Source organism: Centropristis striata, chromosome 4 (genome assembly GCF_030273125.1).
Source record: "Centropristis striata isolate RG_2023a ecotype Rhode Island chromosome 4, C.striata_1.0, whole genome shotgun sequence".
Classification (NCBI taxonomy): domain Eukaryota; kingdom Metazoa; phylum Chordata; class Actinopteri; order Perciformes; family Serranidae; genus Centropristis; species Centropristis striata.
This window is the reverse complement of record NC_081520.1, coordinates 16180632-16202771: the sequence shown is the minus strand read 5'-3', so window position 1 is coordinate 16202771 and position 22140 is coordinate 16180632. Positions and strand designations below refer to the sequence as shown.

Below are 22140 nucleotides of genomic sequence, written 5' to 3'. Positions count from 1 at the left end.
TTTTGAACATGCCTTTGTGACTTAAGCAAGATATGGTAACACTTTATTTTGAAGGTGTCTACATAAGGGTCACACAAGTATCATGAACATTAATGACACTTTGAAGTAACATTAATGCTCATGATACTTGTGTGACTTAAGCAAATTTATTATGCCTAAGTCAAAATAAAATGTGACTTAGGCAATTTTTTTGAACATGCCTTTGTGACTTAAGGAAGATATGGTAACACTTTATTTTGAAGGTGTCTACATAAGAGTCACATGAGCATGCCATAAACATGACATGGGATGTGTCATGAACATTAATGACACTTTGAATGCTCATCATACTTGTCATGTCATGTTTCTGACAGGCTTGTGTGACTCTTATGTAGATGTTCAAAAAATTGCCTAAGTCACATTTTATTTTGACTTAGACATAATAAGTCACACACTTGACATAGGCCATTATCTTAAAGGGGCAAAATCACATGATCTGATCAACAAGGATGTAGGCGATTTTACCATAGGTAGCATGAGGAGATGATTTAGACAAAAAAAACAAATTTGACAAAAAATGACTTAGGCGATTATTTTAACAGTGTGACGATAATCATTTTGAAGTGACTGACATCGCCATTCATTATAAAAATCCGACTCTCGGGCAGCCCAGTATGACATATCAGTATCCTACAATGACATACGGATGCCCGTGTGGCCACACTAATTATTGTCAGCGGCTGGGAGTGATATGGACTCGCAGAGAAATGCAACGTCCTGCCCTTCTACATCTTGAATAGTGGGAGTCATGAACCGCTGCAAGGTGACGCGTCCCCTGATTTCAACCGAAACTTCAGCCTAGACACGCCGTGTTATTTATCACCATCTGAACCCAGCTGCTTTTCTTATCAAACATCGGGATCGAGACCATCTTGCGCAGTGTTTCGGCGAGCGGAGCAAGCGGTGGCGGCGGCGGCGGCAGGCGGCCACTCCGGGGAATGTCGACCGGCCGTCAGTCCTGACAATCGGCCTCTTCTGATCTCACACACCAGGTAGAGTACACAGCATTTCAAAACACTGTCACTGCAGAGGCATGCTACACGTACGTTCGCCTCTTTCGGAGCCGTCTTCCCTTTACGCGTGGACTAACTTTCTCTCCTTTTTATGAAGTCTTCAATAACAAAGTTCAAATCCCGTTAGCTAGCATTGGTTCGCTGCAGATGTGTGCTACGGCAACGTCAGATTACAAGCAAGTAGCCTAGCGAAGACATGAATTAGCATGCTAAGTTAGCCCGTGGAGCTGGCTGGCGCAGCAAGTCTCCAGTCATGAGCGCCGGGTTCACACCACGGCCATGTGTCCTTAAATTCTCCTAACGACAATGCGGTGCTTGCTCAACTTTGTGTTTTCACGTGCCGATGAAAAAGAAACCTGTAAATCCACAATGTGCAAAATACTGATATTAGCTTGTGGCGAAGCTAATGTGACAGATGCAGTGAAAGCAGCATTTGAATGGTTTTGTGCTAAGCAGCTAAACTAAGAGCTGTTCAGTAAGGTGACAGACTGCGTAACGTTACCTGTCACTTCAGCACACACTCAGCGTGGGCATGTGGACACCTACATGCTCTAATATACTGCTGTTGCTGCTGCTTAACGCTACCTGCCTCTCCACTGATACCAACGTTAGCTTTAATGTAGAAAACTATTCATGCAGTTTAAAAATATTTTAATTAAATGGGCATTTCCTTCCCCGCTGTGATTCACTAAGACACATTAAAGCATACTAGTGTCCACGGACGGAATGTTGATTTCAGAGGTATCTTTAATAAAACTCAAACTCTTTCGGTTCACTGTGTTTTCTAGTAGTTCTTCTAGTTTTCTATTGTTACTTTTAAGTTTACTGTACCCTTTTTGGTTTGACCTTTTGTAAAGCATGTAGCCTCCAGCTTCTCCTCCTCCATCTCCTCCAGCCTCTCCTCCTCTACCTCCTCCAGCCTCTCCTCCAGCTTCTCCTCCTTTATCCCCTCCAGTCTCTCCTCCTCCATTTCCTCCAGCCTCTCCTCCTGTATCTCCTTCTGCATCTCTACTATCCATCACCTGACAAAAATATCGTCACCCTGTTAAAATAATCGCCTAACTCATTTTTTCAAGTTTTGCAGGAAACACGAAAAACTTCACCAAAAGTGTAACATATGACATTTATTGATCATTTCACGCAAAAAGAATGTAACAAAGGATGGATATTGGCATAGTAATAACACTGTGTGTAAATTATGTAACTTAAGAGAAATAAATGACTTAGGAAATTTTTTGAACATGCCTTTGTGACTTAAGCAAGATATGGTAACACTTTATTTTGAAGGTGTCTACATAAGAGTCACTCAAGCCTGTCATAAACATGACATGGCAAGTATCATGAGCATTAATTTTACTTCAAAGTGTCATTAATGTTCATGACACATCCCATGTCATGTTTATGACACGCTCATGTCACTCTTATGCAGACACCTTAGAGTAAAGTGTTACCCTATCTTGGCGATTATTTTAACAGTGTGACGATTTAGAAAACTATTCATGCAGTATAAAATATTTTAATTAAATGGGCATTTCCTTCCCCACTGTGATTCACTAAGACACACTTAAGAATACTAGGTTAATACACACCCTTTTTCCCTGTCTCCTCTTCCTCTCTTTCTCTCTATGTTTGTTCATGTGTGTGTGTGGCATCAGTCTGGTAACTTTATGACAACCTGCTCAGTCCAGCCTGTTGAATGTAGTGTGATAATGCTGCACGTCCACAGAGAGAATTACTACAGCTTTTCTTCTATGCTACACAACCTTTTCCGTGTGTGTGTGCACAGGCGCTTCATGCTGTTTGTGTATCTACAATATCCTGGTGAGCTATATATAGCACCTAACAGAGTTTGCAACTTGATCCGAATTGTCTTTCAGGGCTACAGTACACTGCACGTTGCTTTCCACTGGAAGTGAGATGTCTCTTGAGTTGAGAGCATCTTTTTCATTTCTCGCTTTTTGTTTTAAAGGACTGTCCACCCAGTACCTGCAGGCCTTTGTGCAAGTTTTATATTATGCTTGTATGTGTTTTGTCCTTAGGGATCCCTGTGCATGAATTATGTTGTAGTAGATAATGATGGAAACTTACAGTAGTATGTCCACATTTAGTTTATAGTCCTTCAAGTGTTCAGCACTTGATATAAGTGATATTACTAATCAGTTTCTTTACACTATACTTGGACAAAACATGTGACACAACAGGTGATGGTAAACCAGTTCCTGTGTCAACAAGAAGACTGATGTGTCTATCGGCTCATTGTACAGTAGAATAAAATGTAAGCCCACATGTTTTGATTGACATATTCTAGGTGTGAATGAAAAGTCTATGTCCTGCCTCTTGTTTTTTTGTTTTTTCTGGAGTTGATTTGAATGAATAAGCATGTGACAGCCACTGCATGTCCACACACACTGCTCCGGTGCAAGCAGAGACAGATTTGGTGAGCTGCTGACAAAGTGTTTCTTATCTGGTTAGGTGATCTGAGAACTTTGGGGTGAGTTACAGGGAGCAGTGCTAAGGTGAGCTATGAAAGAATAATGTGATATTGAGAACGTTTCCACACGACAGCATATACCAAGACACTTTAAGTACTGGACTCTGCAGGCCTCGGGGAAAAAAGCAAGGCCCGTGTTAAATCCCTAATTAGAAAGCATTTAGACCAAGCATTTTTTTATGACAGTTGCATTTTGGTTTGCATTAATATCCCAACGCCTGTTGTAGTTCTGTGCCTTTCTCTGTGCTTATCTTTTGCATATTTTTGCATACAGTCTATGTAGACAAAAGTACTCTGTCCACACTACTGCTGGTCCTCAACCTTTTAAATTATATGAATATATTTAGTCACACCAGGCGGTGTATTCAGGCTCTTTTAGCGTTAGTTTGTTGTGTCAGGTGAGAACAATGCCGTTTGAACTCGGGTGCGTACCAAATAACCACACACAGACCTTGTGAGCATGCAGGTCTTGCTCCTTTTAACAAGCAAACTGTGGTGCTGATTGCTAGAAGTGAGAATGTAATATGAGCAAATAAAGGATTTAACCATTCGAGACTGTACACTTTAATAGGTGCAAAGAAAAGATCACAGTTCACCTGTTTGTTAGCAGGTTGGAAAACCTTGTGTAACAAGTTGAGTGCTTATATTTAGATCTTTCTTAATGTGTTCAAAGGTGATGTGAACAAAACAGTAAACATAGTAACAGTTACAGGGAGAGGCCTCTTGATTTGTTCTGACTCCATCATATTGCCAATTTGCCAAAATATTCACGAAATGAGATACTTGTGGGTTTGTATCACTTTTGTTTACAAGTTTTCGTCTGATGCATTTTCCTGTTTGAGTCATCGAGTTGAACTCAAAGTAAACATTTCCAGATAGAAAACCACCTGTATGTGTTGTAAGAGGCTTGGTGACCAACAAGTCCACGGTCCGTCTTTCCAAACAGGCCTGAGCTCTGATCTGATCTCACTAATCAAAGCTTTTTAACATTATTACAGAGGGAGAGGGTGAACTACTCAGGGTCCGTACGGGTGCTTGAAATCCTTGAAAATGCTTGAATTTAAATGTTGTATTTTCAAGGTTTAAAAAGTGCTTGGATTTTGGATAAAGTGCTTGTAAATCCTTTTAGTATGCAAGTACTCATCTAAAACATGCAATTTACAACAAGTGTAAGATATTGGAAAAGCTTGAACCCTGAAATTCCTTGAAAAATACTTGAATTCGACCACTGCTAAAGTGTACAAGCCCTGACTACAGTGGGTGAGCCAAGTCTACTCTGAAAGTAAAATTTGGAAGAGTTGGCATCATGGTTTTCATGTTTGAAATAATAAACACAAGTCTTGTTGAGGATGTCGAGAATCTCACACTCGCTGCGACTGCACGCCACATTGCATTTAAAGTGACTCATACATGTCAGAATACTCAAGTAGAGATTTCAAATCACAATGATGTAATCTCAGTTGGAATTTCATCACCTTATCTTAAAATCATTTTCCAAGTATTCTGTGACGGTGTAGTGTGTTTTTGCATAAGCCTGTCACGATAACAACATTCTGTTTGCTTATATATTGTCCTTTTCCGACTATTTAATGCCAGAGATAATATAATAGCATAAGAATACCAGCACACCCTTTCAAAGAGCAATGAACTTTTAATTGTGTGTGTGTGGAGGATCTGCTGGAGACCCGCCCACAGTGACACAATGAGCAGATGAGAGAACAGAAGTAGCATGACCAGAATGACTCTCAGTCTCAGTCTATTTTTACTTTTTTGTTTTTCATTCAGCATAGCTGCAGAAAAATGCAGAGTTGCTGTGCCTAACTAAGTCTTTAAATATTCAGGAAAACCTTCTGTTTTTATGGCATCATGTTGGAGACCTTCTCATCTTATCAAGTAGCCATGTAAGCACAGAGGGGGATATTGTATGGACATCAAAATGTCGTTGAGCTTGATAAGTTGATATTGTAATTATTGTGATGGGCCTATTTTTGGATTTATTTCACATTCTCAGACTGATCTAATACATTACAAAATTGCTAGATATAACAGGGCTTTTCCAGAGTTTTAGGTGAATTTTGTTGCACATTTTTCATGGGGGCATTTGGCTTCCTCCCTCTTGCTTGAAAAAATAAATTATTATATACCATTTATTACCATATCCTGGTACAAAAATGTGAAACAGCTGCAGCAGGTAATGAATAAAGACATAACCTGCTAAAGAAGTCCATTGGGGACCAACTACAACCATTAAATCTGGGAAAAGCCATTTAGTTACTTTTGATGCTCTCCACATTAGTTTAACATTGATTTTGCTTGGGCGATGCCTTAAACGGCTTGTGTGTTAGCCTTATATTGTTAGGAAAACCTTGCATAATCCTTTACCAAAGCAAAAACCAACTGACAAAAATAAGAAATAAATAACTAGAATTAACAAATACATGCTCGAAACAAGTAAAATTATCTGCCAGTGCGTTACGTACATTTTACTTTCTAAAAAATGTATATCTAGGCACTGGAAAAACCAATGATAGCTTGAAATAAATCCAAATATACTTATTTTGAGCAATTGTGGCTTGAATAGCCCGACTGTAGTGACATTAAAATAAGCCAGCAATACTTGAAACGAGCATGTTTTAGTGGTAGAAAATGCTTTTGAAATATTAGAACTACATGCAACTAAAACTCTCAATTGGAACCAATATTCTAGGTAAAAACTCGCCATATTCAACAGTTGAATAGCTTGAAAAGCATGAAAAAGCTCACAATGTCAATCCTAAAAGCAAGTCTTTAATCAATAAGATAATTAAATAAGCACATAATAATAATATTAATAATTAAATAAGTTCAGTAGGTATGTTCAGTAGGTACATTATACTCAAAACAATATAATTAAGATACTATTGCTAGATAAAAGAAGAAAATACTTAGTAGGCTTCGTGATTTTTGCAGTGCACATATTTTAATGGACCCATTAGAGGCCAACAAACATCAGTGTTGCCTCTTTAGGTGAGGTAGTGCGTTTTGTCTAAATTTTGTATAAAAGTTTTATAATAATAATAATTAAATAATAAATAAATAATTTTGTATAAAAGATACCAGTTTGAATTTTAGGACAGTAAAGAACTGTGAGGGCAAGTGTTGTTGGAGGATCAATACAAAACATTTTTTTTTCATGCAAGTTACTTCCTGTTAAATTGGCAGATGAGTGTTTGACTTGTGCTGCCTGCTGTATGAATGCACAACAGTATTTTATCTTTGTGTGGGTCTCATGGATGTCTGTGTGGCTTTAACAGTGGACACCATTATGCCCTCCAAGCAGTGTGTTTTGCAAATTGTATTAAACAAATACACAAACAAACAGGCTCAAACTGGGATTCTACATCCGGATGCTGCGCCGGTCACCACTTTATTGTTCTAGGCTTTTGTAATCATACTGTTCCTTAGAGTTAATATGAAATGGTATGAAATATGTTATTAAATGCACATTTCTAAGATACGCTCACTGATTTACAGTAATTTTACAAAGTCTCTGTTAGTACATACTGTAAATTAGACAGCAAAAGCCAAATATGTGCAAAGACTTTTATGATCATAAGGTGATTTCCCACCTTGTCTATATCCATTGCATTGATTAATCCAGGTGACTTCTTTTTTTATTCCTTTAATCTCTTCTACATCTTAAGTTTCTTACAGCTTGCATCATTGTTTCAGCTCAGGACACTTACCTTTCCTTTTCTTCTTTCAACACTTGTTATTCAGCTATGACTCAAAGCCATGTCAGATTTTGACATCTAATTGTAGTCCTTTTCTCAGCCAATTTGTTTAATGTTAGGGCAAGTTATTTTAGTTAAGGTCAGGTTATGTTTAGGCTGACGTTTTGGTCACTGTTTATGGTTAGCTCAGTGTTGTTTTGGGAAGTAGATGCTGTATGCAACCCCTATGGCTCCCCAGAGGAACAACATTTACACTGTTGTGAAATATGAAAAACATGTTTGATAAACCCATATTTTGTATAATAAACCATATATTATTAACTCTGACACTGTACGGTGACATTGAGTGTTAGAAAGGTTTTGTTGTTGGTTTTTCTAAAGTCGCATGGCTTGCAAATCAGTTTGGCTTTTACAACAGAATGGTAGCTGACAGAATCAACTCAACTTTGTGTTTTTCCTCTCATAAATTTAGCGCAGCAGCTTTAATGCAGTCAAGAACAGCTCACTATAGATTTCCAAGCATAGAAGTGTCAGTTGGGATGCCAATATTAGCCTCTCAAAAACATTATAAAATGATATATGTCCAGCAATTTCCTCATACTCAAGATACAATATTGATGTTTATTTAACTATTACTTTTATTTTTATATATTCTTTATCTTCTTAGTTATTGTTTCTAGAATTAGTTGGCAACGTTATATATTGTATGTAAATATTCTCTAATAAAGGTTATGTCTTTATTCATAATATAATAATAAACCATATATTATTGACTCTGACACTGTACGGTGACCTTGAATGATAAGAAAGGCACCTATAAAGAAAATGTATTATTATTATATGTAGAGGGCATTCTTACATACATTTTTAAGGGTGATGATATTTGGCCTGAGGGAAACACTGTATCTGATTGGACTGGCTGTGTAGACTGTTCTATGTGTTCAGTTTGACACTGAATGGCTTCTGTCCATCAGCCGACTGCTTCCTTGCCGTGCTGCCTGCCTTCTGTCTGTTCTAAAGGCTGCAGTTTTGTCGTTTTCCTTGCTCTAGTTGGCTTTTTTCCCAGAATGTGTTGGAAAGGATACAACCCTTGACCCTCTGTACAAAATCAGCCCAGTACTTCCCTGTCCCTCAGCGGAGGCAAAACCAGGCGCGAGGTGCCTACAACAGTCCTCTTTCTACTTCATTTGCAGCCTGCTGAGGAGCTCTTTATCAGTGTTTGTTTGGAATTGCCAACACGTCTTGTGTAAATTTCCTGCCTTTCCATGCCTACCCCAGTTCAACCAGCCCTGAACACACATGTTATAAGTCTGCTTGCTGCACATGAATCTATGGTTGTCACGATACTAAAATTTTCAACTCGATACCGATACTGAAGAAAATATTCGATACTCGATACCATTTTCGATACCACAAGGATAAAAACAAAGACCCCAAAATTTAACAGAAATATTTTTATTAACAAGAAAAATGCAACATGTAAAAATGAACAGAACCACAGGTTAAATATTTATGATAAAAAACAGTTGTGCAAAAAGAAACTGCAACTATGATAACAAGCTTCAGATACTAAATACTTTTGAAAATGAGTATTGTATCCAGATACAACGTTTTAGTATCGATAGTTTTTTTGACAACCCTACATGAATCAGAGGAAGCTTCATTGAAACAGTTAATATTTTAGCTCAAAAGAAAATCATTTTTCCTCCTCTGCTTAACTCAATACTTTTTGTACAGCTCATAATGTTTCGCCTTGGTAGAGGTACATCTTGGGTCATCTCTTTTGTCATGACTGTTCACTGTGGCTTGTTACATCAAAAGACAGCAGTGCTTTGAGATCTTCACAAATGTCTCACTTTCCTTTTTTCTGTGGCCTTTCCTCTGTTGCAGGCCCTTCTCTCTGCACATCGCCTACTGGTTAGCCTATATTTACTCAGCCCCGTGACATGTTTTGTTGCCACAGCAACCTGCCACAACCCCCCTAGTGTGCTGATTTTTTTTGTTGGCTGTCACCTGTGCACTGTCCCACAATGCACTGCAGTTTACTCCCAACAAGTACTAAGAGCAGACTGAGAACTGTGAGTGCAGAGAAGGCAGCTATGTAGATCAGAGTTGTAAACAGAGTTTTTATGGATAAACTTCACCCAAAAGTAAAAAATGCCTTTTTATCAAAGGTTTATTATGAGAGATCATCTGACCAACTGAATCCTTCTCATTTTTAGATGTTTATTGAGATGAATGCTGACCTGCAGTAACCTCTTGTTATGCTTGTAGAGTAATGCATTCCTACAACACCAGGCTGCAGAAAAACAAAGTGCATGTTGGGAGGAGAGAACAAGCGTGTGATTGAAGCAAAGGGGGGGAGGGAAGAGGGAAAAAAAGTTATGGCAAGTTCTATGAAAAGCAAGAAATAGATATGGCTACCGGGCTGAATGTGGTCAATAATCCATGAACAGGGTTTCCCTGCCTGTTACGCTCTTAGCCCTCTTCAGTGCTCTCACCAAAAATGCCAAACATGCAGTTTACTTTTTTTTTTCTCCTGCAAGACTTTTGAACAAGTTCCAGTTGTGTCCTCTCCTCGCCTACAGCCCCTGACAGCATACAAATAGTCTGGTCTCCACTTAAAAGTTCTGAGTTTTGAATGTACTGCCTCTGTGCTATAAGCTTTCACACTGGCAGCCTCAACACCAGATCATTTCTCCGAGATGGGAAGTCGTCTCTCAAGCTCATATTCTGGAATCAGTGGCTTTGTTATCAGACATGGCTGGTGGGTGCTTTCCAATTAAGTGACCTTTCAGTGGTCACATTGTACGAGACTCATGAGGAAATGTTTTTTTTTTTTCAAACATTGGTTTTCTGTGATTCTAATAGAAGCATGAAAAACCTTGAACTGAGTGTCTGAAGGTTGTAATTCATTGGGTGCTGGCACCAATAATCATTCAGAATGTACTGATGGCTGCCACTTGGAAGCAGTTTCACATTATTGGTGTCAGTTGGTTTTCCATGAGTGAAAGTTGGCAGGCGCTTGATGGCTGATTCAACATCTTTAAAGCTAGCAGAGCTCGTCTGTCATCATCCTTGTTGGTTTTTCTAAAGTCGCATGGCTTGCAAATCAGTTTGGCTTTTACAACAGAATGGTAGCTGACAGAACCATCTCAGCTTTGTGTTTTTCCTCTCATAAATTGATTTCAAATCAGTCAGTCAGTTTGGATGTTTGAACATGTATTAGCAAAGCCCGTCCAAATATACTGTATCAATTGAACAATATTATTAGCCAATATTAGCCTCTCAAAAATTTTTTTTAACACAATATATAATGTATATATATGGCCAGCAATTTCCTCATACTCAAGATACAGTATTGATGTTTATTTAACTATTCATTTTATTTTTATATATTCTTTATCTTTGTAGAATTAGTTGGCAACGTAATATATTGTATGTAATTATTCTCTAATAAATGTTTTAAAACAGCCTTCTAAGTACCTTTGCATATATTACAATTGTGCAAAACCAGTGCAGTCTTTTCGGCCTTTATCGGCCACCATATGGATTATCGTTTAATTTTTCCCCTCTAAAATTGGTATTGGTCACAAAAATCTTCCATCTTTCAGGCTCTATGCACTGCAAAAAAGGTGTGTCTAAAAACAAGAAAAACACTAAATCTGAGGGAAATGATCTTGCTCACTTGACAAGATTTCTTAAATTAAGATTGTTAAATCTAGAAATAAGCATGTTGAACGCTTAAAATAATAAATTAACTCTTAAAATAAGATAAATTATCTAACACTTCTAAATCTAAAGTTTTTTTTATCTTTGTAAGAAACAAATAATTTGCAGTGCACTCTGCTCCGACCAGTTCATCGCTGCTTGCAGCTTTAAGTTATCTTGTTTTAAACGTTCAACATGTTTATTTCTAGATTCAACAATCTTAAGAAATCTTGTCAAGTGAAATTATCTGTCCATGCAGCAAGATAATTTCCCTCAGATTTAGTCTTTTTATCTTGTTTTTAGACACACCTTTTTTGCAGTGTGTATGAACAGATCTTTTCTCTTTAATCGCACAGTTCTCACTGAGTTGAGTTAAACTCCTTCTACAACAACAGGCTAGTCGTAGCTTTGTTTTCAATGTTGCTGCAAGGAAACTGAGAGTGCTTTTCTCAGTTTCAGTTGTGTCTCCGAGCTGCGTTACCTGCGATCAGGGATTCTTGCTACGTGTTCAGCTGCAAACTGTAGTTTTAGTGGGTTGTAAAATAAGGTACAAAGGACTCAACAAGTGACTCATTCTATGTTTAAAAGACAGTCTGGATAATCGCTTTCTCCCCTAATGTTATTGCATTATACCCCACATCATCACAGTGCATCCCAATCAAAGTGTTCTCTCTCAGCTGATTCAACGTGGTCATGGTGTTACATGGCTATTTCTACGTCACTTAAAGGCATAAGAGTTCAAAGATGTCCGTGTCACATCACATTTTATAGAATTCATCACGGTCCACATAAAGGTTGACTCATTTATTAAAGAAGGCACACAGGTGGATTCCCCAGCACAAGCCCAGTGTAATACGCAGCATGTGTAACTCAGTGGAAAGTGGTAAGTGGTGATAAAGGTGACAATTTGGGGCTTGTTTGAAACCTTTGTATGTGGACATGAAGGGAGTCATTACGCACAGCCGCAGAGGCCACATTACATGTGTGTGACATAAAAGCCGGCGAGGAAAAACCCCATCAGAGGTGTGATGTGTGCTTCATTTGAGCAGGTTATGAAAGGCTATAGCTATGAGTGCATGTTTTTTAGGAAGTGGCACTTGAGTTATGAGCTACAGGTACAAAATTCTGTAGCACAGCTACACTGATGCTTTTATTTACTACTAAAAACACAAGTAGTTCATAATAAAAAGGCAACAGAAGATAAAAGTTTAAACTTGATTTAATTAGTCAACATTAACTGGCAAGTGAGAAAGGAAAAAATACATTTCACAACGATATAAATCAGTAATGAATGTGTGCAGTGATGAATAAAAAGTGAATTAGTTCTTGAAACTCAGAATGGTTTTCGTCAGACTGAGCTTTCTTAAAGTCCTGACTGCTTCTTCTCAAAATGCAACTCAGAATCATGGACTTTCTCTTATTTGAACCTATTTGTTGCAAAATCTATACATGCAGTTATTCCATGGAGAATGACAGCCAGACAATCAGGTCAGTTATGGAAAAATTTTGAAAAATCTTGATGAGAATTGGCAGAGAGAACCAGAAAAAATTAAGGAAACAATGCCAAATAAGTTGGAATGAAAATAATTGTATTATAACCTATATATATATTTTTATATGATGGGACCTAGGGCTGGGCGATATATCGATATAAAAGATGTATAGATATATTTTTAAATGTGGTATGGAATTAGACCATATCGCATTGATATAGTTCAAAAATGTTTTCTTTGTTTATATATATAAATACTGCCCTTACTAGGGTTTTGTCATATTTAGTTCTTTTGTAATGTTCGTTATTCTTTTCTCCTATAAATATATTTATTCCAGAAAAAGATTGGCCTATTTTATTTCATAAGCTATTTTTATTTTAGATATTTTTTTATTTAAATGTGCACTTTATGGAGCTTTGATTTAAAAAAATAATAAAAATAATAATAATTAGATTTTTTTTTTTTTATAGCGTTTTAAAAAAGGTACTCAAAGTCACTTAACATAACAGAATTGAGACACACACAAACACAAAATGCAGAAAAAAAAAAAACTAAACAGAGATGAGAGATAATGCGTTCAGGTCTTGTAAACTATTTTGAAAAGGTTTTGAGTTGATTTTTGAAGGCGTGGAGTGAGCCTGAATTGCGGATGTTAACAGTTATACAGTATTTATGTGAACTTAAATAAACGGTTTCAATAAAACTACTTGTGACATGTCATATTTAACTTTGACTTAACATTTGCTCTTACTTTGCGATAAAAATATCAGTATATATATCAATATTCAGTCTAAATATATCGGGATATGAGTTTTGGTGCATATCGCCCAGCCCTAATTATAACCTTTATTTTTTTTTAATGATGGGACCAAAGTTGAAACATTTTGTTACATCCTTGCCGTCACTCCTATGCGTAACAGTGTTTTTACCACAAGTGTTTGATACTACATCATTTACAGCTGACAACTTTCACTATCATACATTTTGATGCTCTTGAACCGTGATAAAGGACCTCCAACTCCAGCCAGCACAAGTGTCCTCTGGTGAACCTGACATGAGTGTTGATAGTGGCTGTCCTGTTTAGGTCACCATAACAGTTGATAAAAACTGAAAAATAACTTGCAAGGACACATTAAATTACCCTAAGAACAGTCCTTCACGTATGATCTATTTAGATAACGGTCATACATGTTGTGTTAGCTGTGGCCTTGTCCTAAAGTAAGAGACAAAGTGGCCGAGCACATTTAACTTATTTTCCGTCTCTGATGCTATTCGACTGGCGCCATGTGCAAATGCAGTTTGTTAACTAACTGATGTCAAAGAAAAAGTCTCAACTGTGCGTCTCTGTGTAACTGTGCGCTCCTGCGTCACACACATTATTCATTCATCAGTACTGTTAAACACTTTAGCCTCAGTGTTTACTGGTGTCGATCCTCAGAGCAGCACTGTGGCATCTGTGTTTTGGACTTGGCTTCGTATTTTGTTCTCACTGTTGGCCCTGACTTCCCAGAGCTCTCTGGGTCTATTAATACCAGCTTGCTCTAAAAATACAGAGTACTGTGTGACCCACTGGGACTAAATAGGAGCTCAACCTCTTACCGTAGGCACACACCGTGACATACACACACACAGTGGCTGTAAATTCTGACCCGTTGTCCCGGGATTCACACTGAAACCTTGAAATTGAATCATTCATAAGTTTTATTTTTCAGTACCTGGGTGGTCAGCTGAAAAAAACAGAACATAAATATTTTTTCACACTCAACCACTTATGTGTTTAAGTCATGCATCAAACCTTCAGGCTTAACAGTGATGTTTGTTTCCATTGATGTTGAAGGAATTTTGGGGTGTGTTTGTGTATGTTGGCTCTAAAAGAGTTCACTGCAAAAAAGGTGTGTCTAAAAACAAGATAAAAACACTAAATCTGAGAGAAATTATCTTGCTGCATGGACAGATAATTTCACTTGACCAGATCGGCCTGGAAACGCCTCAGGGTCCCCCAGAGCCTGCTGCCCTTGCGACCCGGCCCCGGATAAGCGGACGAGAATGGATGGATGGATGAAGATTTCTTAAATTAAGATTTTTAAATCTAGAAATAAGCATGTTGAACGCTTAAAATAAGAAATTAACTCTTAAAACAAGATAAATTAAAGCTGCAAGCAGCGATGAACTGGCCCGAGCAGAGTGCACTGCAAATTATGTTTCTTACCAAGATAAAAAAAACTTTAGATTTAGACGTGTTAGATAATTTACCTTGTTTCAATCTTATTTTAAGCGTACAACATGCTTATTTCTAGATTTAACAATCTTAATTCAAGAAATCTTGTCGAGTGAAATTATCTGTCCATGCAGCAAGATAACTTCCCTCAGATTTAGTGTTTTTATCTTGTTTTTAGATACCCCATTTTTTGCAGTGTTGGTTTTAAAAGACCATGTGCTCTGGATTTTTAAAATTCATTGAATTATTTCCCTAATTTGTTTAGAGCAACGATTGGACACATCTGGACAAGGTCCAACTGTTAAATTGAATTTGTTTCCCACACAACCGGCAAAAATGTCAAATGAGGAAAGGCAAATGGAGGCAAACATTTTATGCATCAACACATTTGTTGATTGGATAACGGCTCACCTTTGCGTAAACATATGCCCAGCTGATCTCTGCTTTAACAGGAGCAGCATGTTTAATTAAAGGCTTAATAAGTAGCTAACACTCACACACACAAAAGAAAGACAAAACTATGCATATTAGGGCTTGAACACAACAATGCCAGCCCCCATATTTTCATTTTCTAATTTTCTCCTGGCTCCACGTCTCATGAGCACACAATGATTTCTTCAGGTAACCAACAGGTTGCACTGGATTCTCTTAACTAGATGGTGACATCATGAACATGGTCAGTAATACATAGGGCTGAGCGATATGGACCAAAAGTCATATCCCAATATATCTAGGTTGAATATTGATATGCGATATATATCCTGTTATTTTTATTGCGAAGTGAGAGCAACAACAGGGGAGTACCTTTTTAAAATCAAAGCTCCATAAAGTGCACATTTAAATAAAAAAAATGTCTTAAATAAAAAATAGCCTATTAAATAACATAGGCCAATCTTTTAATGAAATAAATATTTTTATATGAGAAAAGAATAATGAACATTACAAAAGAACTAAATATGACAAACCCTAGTAAGGGCAGCATTTATGTATCGTCACACTGTTATAATAATCGCCTAAGTCATTTTTTGTCAAAATTGTTTTGTTTTTTTGCCTAAATCATCTCCTCATGACGCCTATGGTAAAATCGCCTACATCCTCAGTTGATCACATCATGTGATTTTACCCCTTTAAGATAATGGCCTATGTCAAGTGTGTGACTTAAGCGGATTTATTATGCCTAAGTCAAAATAAAAAGTGACTTAGGCAAGATATGGTAACACTTTATTTTGAAGGTGTCTACATAAGAGTGACATGAGCGTGTCATAAACATGACATGGGATGTGTCATGAACATTAATGACATTTTGAAGTAACATTAATGCTCATGATACTTGTCATGTCATGTTTCTGAGAGGCTTATGTGACTCTTATGTAGACACCTTCAAAATAAAGTGTTACCATATCTTGCTTAAGTCATAAAGGCATGTTCAAAAAAGTCATTTATTTCTCTTAAGTTACATAATTTACACACAATGTTATTACTATGCCAATAGCTATCCTTTGTTACATCCTTTTTGAGTGAAATGATCAATAAATGTCATAAGTTTTTGTGACACAAATGAGTTAGATGATTGTTTTAACAGGGCGACAGTATAGAGAAAACATTTTTTTGAACTATATCTGATATGGTCTAATTCCATATCACATTAAAAAATATATCGATATATATTTTTATATCGATATATCGCCCAGCCCTAGTAATACATGTGCATTGTCACGTTTTCTGTGTTTTGTCTGATGATAGTTTGGTTCGGTAAGACAATAACTTTTTTGTTGAAGACATCAGCATATGATAGCATTTGATCCCAGCAAACAGTGATTATCTCTCCTGCCTCAGTTGGAGGTTTTTTAAAGGCATAATGTCTGTAGTGTTGAAAACTGTTCAGTTCACTGGTGATGTGAGACATGCTGGAAATTTCAGTAAGGTGGCATCTTTTTCTCCTCATACCGTTTCTTTTACAAGTGCTGCACAATACAGACAGCAGTGTGGAACATACAGGCCCTGCCCCGAGGTCTCCCACTGACATTTTCCAGACTTTCACCACATTAGTGTCTTCTTTGTTGGCTCTGATTTTATTTCTACTCTGGAGAACTGTGGAGTTTGTTCAGCATCATTCAGCATCTCAGCCACACTTTTCCCTGTGGTTTTGAAAGATACTGCTGAATCTTTCACTGTTGTTACCTGAAGCCATGGGACTTTTTAACAGGCTCAGCATCCAAAGCTTTCGTTATGAAATGGTGATGGTGCATACCGTTTTAATTTGAGTATTTTCACCAGTTTGAATAGAGCAGCAGACTTTCATAAAAGGACCTGCAGGGGTCTGTTTTTGAATTATTGATGACTGCTAAATCCATCAACTACAATACAAGACTATTTTCTCACCCTTGTTACAATGAAATGGTACTTGGCAGTCCTGTACTCATGTGACTGCACCTTATTGTGAATAACATGCTTATTTATCTCTCTGTGAGCTTGCAGCACGTTGTGTACTGAGCAGTGCACATTTGAGTAAATCCAAGAGTCAAATGTCACCCTACTTTAGCTGTAATTATTTTTCAAGCTTTTAGCAGTGTGAGACATGATCATCATGGTTTATTTTTCATGTTTTCTCAGTAATTGGTCAGCTGCTAGTCAGCCTGGGTGATGTCAGGGTTGTGATTAGACTCTCTGCTCACACCAGGTATGTTTGATCAGTTAAAGAAGCCAGTGCCCTTTACAAAACAAGCTAAATGGCAGTTAATGCATTTGCAAACCATGTCGGCATGCTCATCCATCCATCCATCCATCCATCCAAAATATATTAAAATGATCATGTTGTTTTGCGAGGATCTGTAGAACACAGTTTGTATGCGGGGACATCATGCAGCACCAGAATACTTATTCAGAAGGTATTTTGATACATTTTAGGGCTGGGCGATATGGACCAAAAGTCATATCCCGATATATTTAGGCTGAATATTGATATACGATATATATCACAATATTTTAATCGCAGAGTGAGAGAAAATGTTCAGTCAAAGCCAAATGTGACATGTCACAAGTACTTTTTATTGAAATCGTAAACTTAAGTGAAAATAAATACTGTATAACAACAGGAGTAGCTTTTTAAAAAAAATTAAAGCTCTATTAAGTTTACATTTAAATAAATAAAATCTAAAATAAAAATAGCCTATGAAATAAAATAGGCCAATCTTTTTCTGAAATAAATATATGAATATGAGAAAAGAATAACAAACATTACAAAATAACTAAATATGGCAAACCCTAGTAAGGGCAGCATTTATATATAAGGAAAGAAAAAAAATGAACTATATTGATATATGCAATATGGTATAATTCCATATCACATTTAAAAATATATCGATATATTTTTTATATCGAAATATCGCCCAGCCATAATACATTTGTAGCCTTCCTGTGATTTGGATATTACACTAGTCAATATTTCAATTTTCATAACATTTGAATTAATTTGTGCAGCCCTAATTCCTATCTCTTTTATCTATTGCTTTAAGGGCTTAAATGGTCTGGTGAAGAAGTGCAAATAGCATTTTGGACCTGCATATACAAATACATGAGCGCAACATATTTCCTTGCCTTTAAGAAGTTGCTAAATTAGAAGAGAACAGCAGGAGACCCTTTATGATAAAGAAAGCTCCAGTCTGTCTGTCCAGATGGAGATCTGCAACCTTGTCAACATGAACACGAAAGCCAGACTGAAAATGAACGTTAAAACCTGCTGTGGCACAAACCATTTCACTGAATACGAGGGAGGGAAAGTGAGAACACCTCCCTTAAGGGACATTAACTTTGATTTTACAACCCCAAACTTTATTGCAGATTAATTGCATAACAGCAAGGTTGATTTGATTTAATTCATTACTCAAATGTCACCATAATTAAGTACTAATCATTTCTTAAGCTTAGGTATTAAATGTCTTGTTAAGTTCATGTGTTGAGGTCAGGATGTAATGAAGGCTGATGACACCAATTAGTTTCAGTGTTGGCTCTCCAGGTGTGTCTGATTAGTCGACGCCTTTTCATAAACAAAAAAATGACCCGAACATGCAAATCAGATCGTGCCAGTATCTGTGCTGCTATTCAATATACAGAACAGTGCCTCCCACAACTTTTTTTATACACCATAGAATTAGAGTGGATGTTTTTTTGTTTCCTGGAGGCTGAACTTGAATATCTAGTAGTGGGGAAAAAAATCATCGTAAATTGATGTAAATTTAGTGCAAATACAACACAAAATACAGGTAGTTCATACTCTACTATGATACTATGACACACCTTAGTTGACACCGGTGCAACCAGTTTTTTTAGAAGTTGGGTAATAAGTTGAGTGGAGATGACCTGTGTGTTATCAAGGTGTGGCGAATTATTTTGGCATTACTAGTCCTCAGATGAATAACTTGTACCCTTTAAAATCCTCAATTTGTTCACTTAAGTTAATCATGTGTATCTTGTTGTAATCATTATTATTATTAAAATCTTAGGCATTGTACAGGTCTGATTTAAAACAAGATAAATCATAGAACAGGGTTGTTTGATTGTATTCTCCTGGCTGAAATGCACTGAAGCACTTTTCTCCAGATGTTGCAACACAAATTGTGCCTGGAGACTCTTAATAAAATCATTTTTGAACCCTGTAAACAGCACTGTACAAATAACATGTCTTGGCTTGAAAAGGAAACCTGCTTTGTTTGCCATGACTGCCTAACAGTTGAGTTAAACATTAATGTGCTCACCAAAAATTGCTAGTCATGCCAGCACCTGGTCTAGCTACTATTCCAGAAGGTCAAGGAATAACATTTATTACATATTATATTATTCATTAAGGGAGATTGGTTTGAATAGACCACTTCACACAACCTGAAAACCACTCAAAAACCTTTCAAGTCATCCAGTTTGAAAAAGGCATTAGCTGTTCTAAAGTCTCTATAACAGGGATCTCAAACTCAAATTACCTGGGGGCCGCTGGAGGCAGTATCAAAATGACCAAAAAAAGACACAAAATGACCAAAAAAGACACAAAATGACCAAATAAGACACAAAATGACCAAAAATGCACAAAATTACAAAAAATACACAGAATTACCAAAAAATACACATTATTAAAAAAGACACAAAATGACACAAAATAGACACAAAATGACCAAAGAGAAGAGAAACTCAATTACATAAAAAAGAAACAAAATGACCAAAAAAAGACACACAATTACCAAAAAATACACAAAATTATTTTAAAAAGACACAAAATTACCAAAAAAGACAGAATTACCAAAAAAGACACAAAATTATTTTAAAAAGACACAAAATTACCAAAAATACAGAATTACCAAGAAAGACACAAAATATTTTTTTTTTAAAAGACACAAAATTACCCCAAAAAGACATAAAATTACCAAAAAAAACCCCACAAAATTACTAAAAAAGACACTAAATTTCCAAAAAAAGACACAAAATTATTAAAAAAGAAACACAATTATTAAAAAAGACACAATTACCAAAAAAAGTAATTCAAGGGACCTTCCACACACAACATGGTAAAGTACCATTCATATAAAACTCACATTAAACTTTCATATCAAGGTGAGGGCCACGAAATATCGTAACGAGGGCCACAATTGGCCCCCAGTTTGAGACCCCTGCTCTATAATGTTCCTTGTGGCTGATTACTTAAACATAGGCTCCATTCACATGGCAAGGTGAGGGGATAAGGTAGTAGCGCGAGGTAAACATTTATGAGCGCCTTCGAAGACTTTTTTCAGAGTTCTTTTTCCATCCAAACTGGACTGTATGACTGTTTCAGGCCCCTGTTGATTATATCAACTAGCAGAAATGTCGGGGAGTCTCCTTGATATCTATGAGACTAGTATTCACTTTAGATAGCCATATCTTTTCTTAACTGTCCACTCGAAGGTCAGCGACTCACTGTATGATTAGTCTGCCTCCACTTTGTGTTGCACAAAGCAAGTGAGTCACACTTTGTCAACAGGAGCGACGTCTGACTGTCCCCGTTTGAGTTAATGAGTGATGAAGTCCTCAGCCAACGAACAAGGCGCCTTTCTGTGCCGACATGAGCCGGTGTTAGTTAATGACTAATTACAGCATTGTGTTTACCACTACCTGTCAAGGTGAGTGAGTGGTACAGATGGTTCTGTAAGAGGCGGACAGCTGACCTGACTGACTAACCCGCGTGCAGTGGTAGGATTGTGTCATCGGCCAACAATGGAAACCAGTGGAAATGTTTACACCAGATCTGCTTTATGTTAGGCAGATATCTCAGCTAGATGTTTTTCAACCGGCTGTGATGACTGTTTTGACCAACTATTGTTCACCAGCAACAGGTGTGGAAGGGTCTTGTTGAGACCTGCAAATACTGAAGAACTGTTTAACACTCTGTGCACAAGCAGCTTTTGCGGTAGACACAGCATGAAAACTTGTTTACTACTAGTTTATAGGCTGAAGACAAATTCTTCTACACACAGAGAAGCACACCCCAGTTGCAAAAGGTTAAAATCAGAAGCTTGGGCTTATGGACACAGGCAGGTGGCGGTGTCAAAAGGGCGTCAGCTTGCTGCTATGGACTTGAACCCAGAATGAAAAACTATGGACCTCCATTCTTAATGTTTCGCTTAAATCCTGCTCAGTGTGTTTTTATTCCCCTAGCTGCCAGTAAAACTATAAGTAGATATCTGAGAGTTGAGGCTTTCTGGGCTCTCAGGTCACACTAAAATAGACTAAAAACTAATTAGGGTAATGCTGATAAAACTGTGAGGTTTGGTGGTATGTCAAAATAGGCCTAAACTAAAATCTGTAAAAAATAAGCAGGTAATGAGATTTTGCCTGTTTGTGCTTACACTCAAAGTGTGAAACGGAGAGAATGAGTCTGTCTGAGTAAGGGAGGGAGAGACAGGTATTGCTACAGACAGTGTTGTGGAATGTGTGGTGGAGTTTTTGTGGTTTGCAAAGTGTTTGGTAGGGGGAGGGACCTAAAACACTGCCGAGCTACTTCTGACTGAGCTGCAGGTCCCGCCCCCAGCTCACACTCTGTCTGTGCTCTGTGTCTCTTAAAGGAACAGTAACCTCACAATGTCTTTTCAGGCCTTTCTCTCTTATCAATCTTTTGGCTTCTTCTCTCTCTTTTTTTTGTCTTTGCTCATGAAGTTGACATTGCACCACAATCTGAGGACGCACACACTGACAGATAGCGCTCACTGTAAAGGTTGCTATCTGGCTCAACTGATGACATTACTCTCTTGTTGTCCCTCAGGTCCATGTGTGGTCAGTGAAGCGTCCTGGAGAGCACCATGGCAAAGTATCAGTTGAGCATCTGGTTGAGATGAGGTGAGTGAACAGGCTGAGTTTGCTCTGAAGGCCTAACATGGAACCAGAGTGTTGCAAACACGGCATAGGCACAATATCAAATCTAGTTATGTGTTTATTGTTTTAG

General features: G+C 37.4%; 1 protein-coding gene across 1 annotated transcript in view; it reads left to right on the top strand.

Annotated features, from left to right (window-relative positions):
* Positions 1–530: 530 nt before the first annotated feature.
* bcl9l (bcl9 like) overlaps positions 531–22140 on the top strand; it is a 32844-nt gene continuing 11234 nt past the window's right edge. Inside the window, exons 1-2 of the mRNA XM_059330995.1 lie at positions 531–1031; positions 21961–22034. The gene's annotated coding sequence lies outside the window, so the exon portion shown is untranslated. The remainder of the gene's footprint in view (positions 1032–21960; positions 22035–22140) is intronic.